At 36.4% G+C, this 11,827-nt stretch overlaps 1 long non-coding RNA gene across 1 annotated transcript; it reads left to right on the top strand.

Moving 5' to 3' along the window:
• Nucleotides 1-7,442: 7,442 nt before the first annotated feature.
• Nucleotides 7,443-11,422, top strand: LOC132044590 (uncharacterized). Its single transcript, XR_009412234.1, has 2 exons — nucleotides 7,443-7,697; nucleotides 11,150-11,422. It is a non-coding gene; the product is annotated as an uncharacterized LOC132044590 (long non-coding RNA).
• The last annotated feature ends 405 nt before the right edge of the window (nucleotides 11,423-11,827 follow it).

Genomic DNA, 11,827 nt, shown 5'->3' with positions numbered 1-11,827 from the left:
TCTTAAATTTTTGGAGTCTTGGGGTTTTTTGGTTTTTTTTCCCCAAGTTCTTGTTTTTTTTTTTCTAAGGGGGAATAGAAAGATGACAGTAGTCATCTTTTATGCTCATATATGAATTATACAAGTGTCCATAGCCCACACATAGGTTGGACCAATTAAATTTGGCCACAAAATGTGTGGGGGGCCATCTCCAAACCACACGGCCAACATGGCCAATTTTCAATAATTTCCACTTTCAATATTTCACTTTTAACTCCAAATTTTCCTAAATGTTCCATGCCGACAAATTCATCAACAACTTATGTCTTAAAACAAAATCGAAAATCAAAATTAGATTTCGTATCAGAGATAGTCTTGTCTCTAACTTATCATGGTTAACCCGGATTGTCCCAATGTACAAAATACGGGATATAACAAAAGGCTAATTATTGCTATCAACGAAAAGGCTAAAGGCTCAAAAGGGTTAACTAGGGTGCTATTTACAAGTTGGTAGGATAAACGTTTTAGGCTTTTTAGTGACTAATCAAAGAAACGCCTCTATCATTTCCTAGGCTCAACCGAACTTCGTTTCGCTTTGTGAACACATTGGGCAAGTTCTAGATGTCAATACCAAACATGCATACAAATGCAAAACCTTACACACACATGGCACACAATCAACGCAAGAGGGATCCGGTTGTCCCTCGAATGAACCAACAATAAAAATCAACAATGCCAAGTGGGTCATAACGAGTGAAACAAGAACAATTTGCAAGTGCTTTCAAGAAAAGTGATACAATTCTAAGGCATGCTTTCGCAATTTTTTTTTTTTTTAAGATCACTCATATGTCAATACTTCGCTGTTTAGTGCACACAACGTTTGGTACTCTATCCTAAGGACTAATTTTTCCTCAAGCAGGTTGTCATCCACCCGTCATCAGGAAAAGACCTTTCTATGACTATAAAAGAAAAATCTACCGATGCCCGGTTGAAAGGCCCCCCCCTCGGGAAAGAACCGAGGCCATAGGAAAATCAAAGGGGGTGGATGATGAATGCCTACTAATGAGGGACTTAAAAGGTTATCAAAGAAAAATAAAGAACCTAAAATCTTTTTGCAATTTTTTTCCTATTATTTTTTCGACACTAAGACTCAAAACTACCAAAAACAAAAAATCCTAAGGCATACTAATCATTATCCGCAACCTCAAAATGTTATTACAAAACCGGGGGACGTATTTCCCGTACTTAAAAAAATTATGCAATGCCCTGGTGCGTATAGATGGAAAATTTAAAAAGTAAGGTACGAAATACTCACAGGGCCCAGCGGGCCTCGCTAGCAATATGCTCTCATCATCACGGGGCGAATGACCCCACACTTCAAACTCTAGCATGCTCCTCAGCTTTAACTTCGGGTACTCAGATTTTCCCTAATCATCGTGGCACGATGTGAATCAACTTTTTCCTCCACCTTGAACTTATGAATTTCACCCCTAATTTTGCATCCAATTTTCTATCACGCTTCTGGGGCGGTGGTGTGAAAATAAAGGAATCAAGAAATAGATGTCGCTTCTTGCACTTCTTGATCCTTAAGTGAGGAATATCGTTTTGTCTTTTCGATGTGGCAAATTTTAGGATGTAAGGTTCTTGTTCCTCATCTATACACTTCTTCATCGGCGTAGAGGGCTCGATTTCCATGTCGCCAACCATGCATAATGTAGAAAAATGTTTAGAATGAGGACCAACACGCCCCAACTCTAATGTTTTACCTTGTTTTTAACATCATCACTTTTGTACCACTTTATAAACGACATTGACATCATCATAAAGATGCGATCGAATGGCTGAATTCCTCTATCTTCTCCACATGTTGGCCACTATCCAAGGTAAAATATATTTGGGCATCAGACGCCTCAACCTTTTTATTTATTTGTTCCTGCAAGCCATGGATATCTGAGCCAAATCGGTCTATCTCTGTCGCCGAGCTCGATTACTGCATTCTATCGGTTGTGTAGCCATGTTTGTAAGACCATCACGGAGAAACCCATGAAGTTTCATTTGTTGATCTTGTTAAGGTGGCAAGATTGACTCACTGCTCTGTTCTACAAAACTATCTCTTTGGGAACTCCTCTCTTATACCTTGAGGTTCTTCTTGAGTATTGGCTAAGTCTATAACTTGCAGATCATTACAAATTTCAACCTCGGCCTGCATCTCTGTGAGTTTGGCACGAATCCTCTCTATGGATTTCCACATTTCTGCGGTCTGTTTACTCATTAATGCATCATGCTCCATCATTTGCTCCCCTATTTGTTTCATCATATCGCTTATCTGTTATACCTCGTATTTTGTACATTTGAATATTCGAGGTAATGGCGGGAAGTTGAGGATAAGGTTATAAATTTTTTTAGAATGTACAAGTTGAGTGGTCATCTTTTATTGGTATGAAAGTTTAAGGGTAAAAAGAAGAAAAAAAATTCACAAAGGGGTTCATGAAAATATTGTGGAAGGCTAGGGGTAAAATGGGAACTTCACAAAAAGTCTTGAAAATTCTTGAAAAGGGCCATTTGGCCTTGTGGAGTGTGTGTATATGTATGTGGGTCCCATTATTTTATGTCCATGTGATTATATGTATGGACCAAGGCTTATAAGTCATCTTTTAATTTAAAGAAAAAGGAAGAAAATTCTAGAAAAAAGGGAACAATTAGTCATCTTATTTTTTTTTAATATTAAAGGAGTTTCAAGAAAGAGGACATGTGCCCCCTCACATGCTTGTGGGAGACTATATATATATATATATATATATATATATATATATATATATATATATATATATATATATATATATATATATATATATATATATATATATGTTAGCAAGAATAAGTCATCTAGAGGGTTTACTATGTTTTTACAACATAAGAAGTTGGAGAGAGGAAAAAAAAAAAGAAGAAAGAAGAAATAGGGAGCTAGGTTCGGCCAAGCTTGGGAAAAGCAAGAACCTTGAAAAAATTTGCTCAAAAATTATTTTCTACTAATTGGAAGGTCCCTAGCAAGGTGAAGTGGTCATTGGAGCAAGTAGAACATCTATTTTTGTGAGTTACAAATTCTAGCCACGAAGGAAGCTAAGTGAAAAGGGTAAGAGTTTAACCTTCTTTTATATGTTATGGATGATTGTGAATGTCGTAGAATGTAGAAATGGATGAAATATATGAAAATATGTGTGTGGTGTATGGCCGTATACATGCCATGTTTGGCCGTATATGTGTTGTATGGTATTGAAGTGATGAGTTAACTTTATGTAGCATGTTGGTTGTTGTTGTTGTTGAAATGTAAGGTATAGAAACGGATGAGAATTCATGAGAATATGCATGTTGAAGTTGTGGCCGAATATAGTGTGTTGTGTAGAACAAATGAATTAATTTTATTTAGCAATTTGGTTGTTGTGGTTGTGCATGTTTTGTACATGTTGTGATATATAGAAATTGATGAAAGTTCATGAAAGCATGTATGTGGGTGTTGTGGCTTGAGAATGAAATGTTTTGATGTGGAAGGAATGGACTCATTTTACTTAGTATTTTAATTGTTGTTGTTATGGAATGTGTGATGAAAATGAAGGTTTGATGACTCGTATCGAAGTTGTAATTGGTTGCGGGCTGATTAGAACTTAAAGTGATTCTAACATAGTTCCTTGAATTTATGGAAATAATGTTGTAAATGGATGGATTATTGGTGTCATTGATAAATTTGGAAGAAAGAAATGTATTGTCGTAGTTAGATTGAATATGAATGAAATGTTGTCGAATTGTGTAGAGAGAAATTATTAATGTTAGAATGTGTTTTGAATCACCTATGGATATTGTTGGTATGGTTGTTGGTTTGGTTGTTGTTGATTTGGCCGAGTTGAATTCTCGGGACGTGGAAGTTATAGGGGAGATGCTGCCGAAATTTTTATAGACAAAGTGTTAATGTGAAATTGAGTTCTTAAGTGCTATGGCTAACGATTGTAACCTAATGACGTTATTGTAGATCGTGAGAAGTCGAGACCCAAGTTTGGATTAATTTAGGAAGCGGCTAAGGTATGTAAAGCTCACCTTTCTTTTTGGCATGTCTTAGTGTAAGTAAGCTATGATACGAGTTTCGAGGTAATTCTATTCTCGCGATCCGAGCATGCTTATGATTCTTATTTGTTTCTTGATGTTCATATCCTTAATGTAATCGAATTATGATCTTTACATTTTTGTATGACTAAATGTCGAAAATTGCATGAAAGTTTTTTTCAAAAGAGTTTTATTCTTAAATGATTGAAACTACGAACGTACGTAACTTTCACGAGAAAGGCTCGGATCGCTTCGATATGCTTGTAGGAAGTTCCATAATGATTAATGTACGTAACGTTCCGAGGCAGACTCGGATTGATGTGACATATGATGATGATCTTTACGATACTCGTATGCTTATGATATTCGATATGTTTCCGAGTAATGTCCGAAAGCTTTTTGATATAACTATTGTCCGGATTTCGAATGACGATTCATTATGATTACTCCATTGAGTCTTTGGAAATGATTTATGTGCATATGGTTTCTCACTACTCTGCTCGTGCAAGCTCAATGCATCTTTCACCGAGTCCGGGCCGGGTACGCATTCGTGCAACTTCTGCATTGTTCACCGAGTCCCTCACTAGAGGGCCGGCACGTATATATATATATATATATATATATATATATATATATATATATATATATATATATATATATATATATATATATATATATGTGTGTGATGATATGATGATGTGATGAGATGGAGATGGCGGCCGGGATGGCATACCGAGTCCTTGCTAGCGGGCGGGACACGCTATTCACCGAGTCCCTCACTAGAGGGGTCGGCACGGTATGTATATATATATGTATATACGCATGCATACATGATTATGATATGATTTTACTCACCGAGTCCCTCCCTCGGGAGGGCCTACGATATATATGTACGATGATATGACGATATGATTATGATGAGACTTCACTTACCGATATATGCATATGCGGGGATAAATGTTTTCAAAAGGCAAGTCTTATGATTTTTTGTACCCTTTACTTCAGTGTGATCCCGCTTACTACATTTCATGCTTTATATACTCAGTACATATTTAAATGTACCGACCCCTTTCTTCGGGGAAATTTGTGTTTCATGCCGCGCAGTACACCCGAGGTGAGCCGAAGATATTAGTAGGAGATGTTCCACGGGATTGGCGAGCTCCGATTGCTCGGAGGCTTTCGAGTCAAAGTATTATGATATGGATTCATGTTCCGTGTTAGAGACTTTGCGAGCGTTTGTGGGTATAAGATGTCGATTGTGTAAGCGGCTATGTGGCCGATGTGTCATTACGCATTGTATTAAAAGTTTTATATGTTACAGCTTTCCTTTGATTCAAGAAAGATAAAAAGCATGTTATTCTTCGAAAGATTTTCATTATGTACTTATGTTATGCTATGAGGGCCCAATATGATTATGAGTGTCACGAGTGTCAGCGGGTTCGCTCGGCCCTAGGTAAGGGTCGGGTGCCCATCACACCCTACCGGATTAAGGGTGTGACATTATCCGAGCAAGACTTTCCGCATCCTCCACTTCATTACTCCTGTCAACATCACAAATAATAGAAGAATCATAATAGGGGCTCAGGGATGGGGAGTAAGAGTTAGGACAACTATTCCAATGACCGTCTTGACCACCACATATATTATAAATATTCCACTCAAAAGATTGGGAAGGTGCAAAAAACCCATTCCCAAAAATATTTTGACAGTGTTGTCACAAGTGGGGTCCTCGACAAATCAGACAAGGATCACCAAAATAGGAACAACCAATATTCGACCAATTTTCTTGCAAGATGCCATGTCAAGCAAACTAACCAAAATATTAAATTAAAAATAAAATAAAATAATAAATAAATAAAAACTTGAATAGAAATTCAAAAATCCAAATTAGAAAAACAATAATATTGCTAAGTCCCCGGCAACAGCGCCAAAAACTTGTTGCTTCCAAATGCACACGCAAGTATACATGGTCGTACAAGTAATATAGACTGTTAAGTCCAGATATCGATCCCACAGAGATTTTATTCCACTGTCGAACAAATTCAAATTCGAATAAAACTATTCAAGGAAGTGAAAATAAAGGTATTTGTTATAACTAAACTAAGACTGAAAAATAAATAATTTGTGATGGGTGTTTTTGTGACTGAGAGTATTTTGACAAAGATTGTAAGATTTATCAGATGAGAGAAAGATCTAGGGTCATGGCTTTCGACAATCCAGTTGATCTTCGGACAATTCCCCCTATTTTATTTCCTGGGTTACTAGTTGACGGGTTAATTATAACTTTATGATATTCTCTCGAACTGCTCACAAGCATGTAGATGTTACAGTAACGCCTATATCTCTATGGTCATCAGAGGTAACAAAAATGCATTTAATTCTCCGTATTAAACTAAGTAGGGCTAAAGGGTATATCTATATCCTCAGTAGCGAAATGATTAAATTGAACAAACTCTATTTATTCTTATTACGTACGTGAACTCCCTTTCTCAAGTCCAATTCACGCACCACAGATAGTGTCTAACTATTGGTCAGATAATCAAACAATTAAGATCAAGAATAAATAAGCAACCCAAAATATTGAAATTTAATTAATAGAAATAGTCACCAAACCAACTATCATGTCTTTCGCCACAACCCTAGAATTAAGAAATTTAGCTACTCATGATTCTCAACGAACAACAAGAATTCGTGAATAATCTAGGGTTAAAAAGATGAAAATAAAATAAAATCTAGAGAGAGAAGGTAAAACGCCGGCTTACAAGTCTTAGAATATCCCAGCCCCCCATTTTCAGCTAATAAAACATCTATATATAGTTTAGGGTAAAAACAAAAAATAAGTAAACCTAATCCCAGTCGAATCGGAAAGCTGCGCAGAAACTCGCTTTCCTTCCACGATGCGGATGGATAGCGCAAGCCTGGTTTCTCTTTTCTTCCGCTATGCGGAAGAAAAGCCTGCTGGTGAATTTTGGTCAGACGCTTGTTTTGTCCGCTTTCTTCACGCGATGCGGACAATAAGCGAGACCTTCAGTTCAATTTATTTCCTTTTAGTTCATCACTTGTGGTCTTCAACTCGTCACCTCGTGTATTTATCATATGCTCCTAAATCAATAACTTTTAGCCCGATTTTCTATCGTTTGTCTTCATCGTACCTATACACATGAAATATAACGACATAAGTTCAAATACGACTATTTCATCATAGATTAAGCGACAAAATTCATAAGAATAGGATGTAAAATGACAAGAAACATAGATATTTGTGCCAAATATCAATGTGTATACGTTAAAAATATACACTATGTATATATGCGTGTGTATACAAAAACGCAGGCCTTTCTTTTTTATTTTAGCCAGGTCTAGCCTAATAAGGATTGACTTTGCCCGACATCAAAAATATAAATACTCCCTCTTCAACCAAACGACCCCTAAAGCCATTCTCCATCAGGCGGCTAAGCCTAGCGCCGCCTTCGTTTCCTCTCTCTCTCTCTCTCTCATGATGTCATAATCGCTGTTCATGGCAAATTTTCAGGCCACCAGGCCTTGCCATAGCCGAATGTGGCAAAGCAATTAATGCTCCATTCGTAATCTGCCGTCTTTCCACCAAATGAAGCCCAAATGCGGTATATCTCTCCCCTCTTTTTAGTTTTAACTCATTTTATAGTCAAACACTGCATTTCCTTAATGAATTTTGTTGTATTGCGTTTTGAAGCCTCGATTCCTATCGGCTTGTAAGGGTATGAACTGGATCGACCAAAATTGGATAAAATCCAGCCGTATATCTGATGTTTTGTCCAAATCGTAGCCGTAGGATGTAAACTCAGGCATAAAATTTCTAGATTTGGACAAAGTCCCACTTCAAAATTGTAGGGGTTCTATCAATTTGGGGTTCTTATAAATAGGACTCCATTTCATCACAAAAAAAAAAAAAAGGAGAAGAAGGCACGAAACCCAGATTTTGAGCATTCACACTCGAAATTAAAGTTATTAGTAAAAAGTTTTAGACTTAGCCTTGAAGTTGAGTCATTAGTTTAAAAAAAATTGCTTTTGTTTCACTGTGTGGTGGTTGAGGAGGGGATTGGAAGCACAAAAGAACTTTTAAATCTATTCTTGACCAAGGCTGCACTCAAAAAAGCTAACCATTTATCTTGTTATTCCTTTCTTTTAATTTTTCGTAGCATCCTGTGCAATTAAGCATTATGCTTAGTTTAAGAATTAGTTTAGTTAATTTCCTGTTTAGTTTGGGTTTCTTGTTAGCTGATTAGCTTTGCATTTATTTGTTAATACTGAGGATTTGGCCTAAATGTGATATGCTTAGCCTGTGTCTGTTTGGTTTTGATCCATGATGTTCTGCTTACACAAACATAGATTAGTAAAAAGGTTCTAGAGTCAAGGTTAAGACTGAAAATAAAAGGTTTGATTTCAACTTTGGTTGTAGTTATTGTAAATAGCTTAAAATGGTTTGTCAACTAGCAATTTGGGTTATAAGACTATAGTATCATCTAGCTAAAGCTTACATATATGACCTAATCACATGGACATTTAGACAACCATAGACTTAAATGTTTTGTCTGAACTAGGTCTGCCTTTGCCAATTTAACTTGATAGTATTAATCTGAGTTCAAGAGGCTAAGAGTAGAATTGCTATGAATGTTGAAACCTATTTTTATCTACATTGTTTCCCTTGTATTGCATTCAACCAGTTTTGCTTGATATTTTTAATGATTTGTGGCATTCTTCGCAAGACTTTGATATGTGGCTTTGATCTATCTAAATTGTTATTATGAACTGCTTGTAGCTGCCTAAGAAAAGTGCTATCTAAATGTTTAAATCCATGATTAGAAGTGATGAATTAAGGAAGGACAAGTGGTGTCTTTATCTTGTCTCAACAAGTTAAGGGGATGGTTTTTCTTTAAGGATGAAACTGCTCATGTCTATATTTGTCTAATAGAGGTAAACTTGGGACTGTCTTAATATGAAGGGACAACTAAGAGATTACAGCCTTAGGGAAGAGATAAAACAACTAGAAAAAGTCTTTAGATAACAAGATAGCGTGATTTTAAGGATAGTACTAACCTTATCCCAGTCCTAAAGGTCTTTAGTGGTTGTCACTTGGCTATAGGGCGGGGTAAAGGGTTAAGTACACTCTGAGGGGGCAAAGACTGGCATAGAACAGATTAGGGGTGATGACCAACTTGGACTGCCTTCCTTTCTCTGAGAGAAGGGTCTAAGAAAATGGCTGGGGTGATGACCGACCTTATCTTCGCTTTCTCTCTGCTATGTGAAGGTAAAAAGGATTGGGGTGATGACCAACCTGTCTTGCTTCTCCTTAAGTCCTCGAGTCTCCCTGAGTCTCATTTTTTAGGGTCATGGGACACATTAAACCCTTTGTTTGATTAGGAAGAGATTAGTAACATCCAAGGGAATTTTGGTTAGGCTGCCTCCTTAAAATCAAAGCAGATTAAATAAGCAAGGTCCTTCAAGTTTTGCCTAGTGTAAAAGAGATTAGAATAGTCTCTTTTTGGATAGTCTTAAGATAATATGGTTTTCTAAAACTGTCTCACTTTTAGTTTGATTTATCTAATGATAGTATGAAGAGCTTATGTGTATGAATGGCCATGCTATAAACCACTTGACATGCAAAGTCTTTTTAAGGACACCTTGGAGAGAATGAGATTCGGAAAGAATCAAGTTACACTTGATTCAAGTACTACTCTATCTCAAATAAAAGGCTGTAATGACAGGCCCAACAAGTTCATGGGGTGAAAATTGCTATATTTATGCACTAACCTAATTCTTTCTCTGATTAGGACAAGGGAATTGGTCCAAGAAGTGAATCTATTTTTCCTCAAAATGGTTTTCAAATGATTTTTGTTCCAATAAGATCGGTCCTAATTCACTTATAGTGTACATCTCCAAAAATGTGAAAAAGTGACAGTAAGAGTCTTGTGTAGATTTGACATTAGTTCAACATAGGACTGTGGATTGATTCAAGGTCTTCTCCTGTTCTTCATGACATATGTCTTTAGATTGCAAAAATGGCATTAAATGCACTTATTGGTAGCTGAATGTTTGATTATATGTTATGATACCTGTTTGAGTTTGTGTTCACCTGTTTAGACTTGTTAAATGTTATAGTTGTTGCTGTGGCTATTTGCATCAAGTTTTAGGACCTATTTGACTCATTTGAGATTGTACATTCATGCTATGCAATTCTGAAGTATGTTAGGCATCCTGTTGGTTATGTTGGAGTCTAGATTAGGACTTAGGTATTGTTTGGCATCAAGATGATAAATCAGAATGGATTAGGTGATTAATAGATTCAAAGGCTCAAGGGAAACTTGGAAAAAACTTGGAGCTTCTTGCAACCCAGTTCAGTACAGTTAACTTAAGTTAATGACTGATAATGCTAATTGAATCATAGGAATAAGGCAATACTTGGAGGGATTAGAGTTGTTTTGACCCAGTCTGGTGTAACTTAATCAGGATAAGAAAAAGAGTTGAATTAGATTGGTTGAAATAGGCGGGTTAGTTAATATTTAAGTTTAAAAAATAAAGGTGTATACATAATATATACATGGGCTTTACAAGACTTAGTCCTTTATGTAGGTGATAGTTGGGTTTGTCAGATGTATACCAAGTATACACGTCTGATATACATGTCAAAGTGTACATCGAATGGTATATCGCATGCATATACATGTATACCAGGATAAAATCATATAGGATTCCCACAGGCTTTAACACTTGGAGTCTGTTAGCTTGAATATAATGTCCAAACTTCTAAAATAAACATAGAAAGGCCCATTTCAGCCTTAGGTTAGAACAAATGGGATAAAATTTGGGCCTGTTTCCTTGGCCTGAGTAGGAGTTTAAGATATGTGTGTGATTTTGGGCTTGCTGGCCCACTTCTTGAATTTGTTTTTTTGACAATATTGCAATCTGATACTGTTATATGCTTTGTGATATATGAGTCTATATACGCTTGTGTTTAGTTTCATTTTTGAAAATGATAAGTACAGCAAATAAGTTCTAACCGGTTTCCCTTTTTCTCTTCTCCTCCTCCACTGCATAGCCACTACGGCCGAGTCAGACCTCCCTGTTGGGCTATGGCCTAACAGGCCTTTCTTTCAACAAAATAGTCCAGTGAAGTCGTGAACGGGAAGCTAATATTGAACGTGATTGCATGAAGGCACATCCATGGGTAAAAATGGCCAACTAGGGGTTTGATACACCCCTAGCCTATCCCTTTTCTTTATTCATATTATTTCAGTTATATTTATGTGTTGTATTGTATTTATGAAGTTGTAAAAACTCACATTGATATTGGGATCCTTTTGATTACGAACTAGCTATCTTAGGACAATGGTACATATGCTGTTTAGAAGACTTTTAAGTCCCCAAAGGATTTTTAAAACCCCGATTCAAACGTAACGGTTTTAAAAGACTCAAGAGTAATAAAACGACTTTGGTGAATACAAGTTTAAACAAAAAAAAAAAGTCAAAGGATTGTTGAAACCATAAAGCGTTATGGCCCTTTTTTAATCGGATCAGTGTTAGAAAAGGATAGACGAAATGTTTTACACAAATTGGAAAGAGTTTTTGGACTGGAAATAACATAAAGGATAAAGGACTTTTAGGCCTAAGCCCAACAAAAAAAGCAAAGAGTTTGTGGGTTATGCCCCAGTCAATTTTAAGAAAATGTAATAGGATTTTGGGCTAGGCCCAATGGAAACCCCCTTTTTTATAAAAA

Source organism: Lycium ferocissimum, unplaced genomic scaffold (genome assembly GCF_029784015.1).
Source record: "Lycium ferocissimum isolate CSIRO_LF1 unplaced genomic scaffold, AGI_CSIRO_Lferr_CH_V1 ctg4988, whole genome shotgun sequence".
Lineage (NCBI taxonomy): Eukaryota > Viridiplantae > Streptophyta > Magnoliopsida > Solanales > Solanaceae > Lycium > Lycium ferocissimum.
The sequence above is the reverse complement of the archived record's forward strand: the minus strand, read 5'-3'. Positions and strand labels throughout refer to the sequence as shown.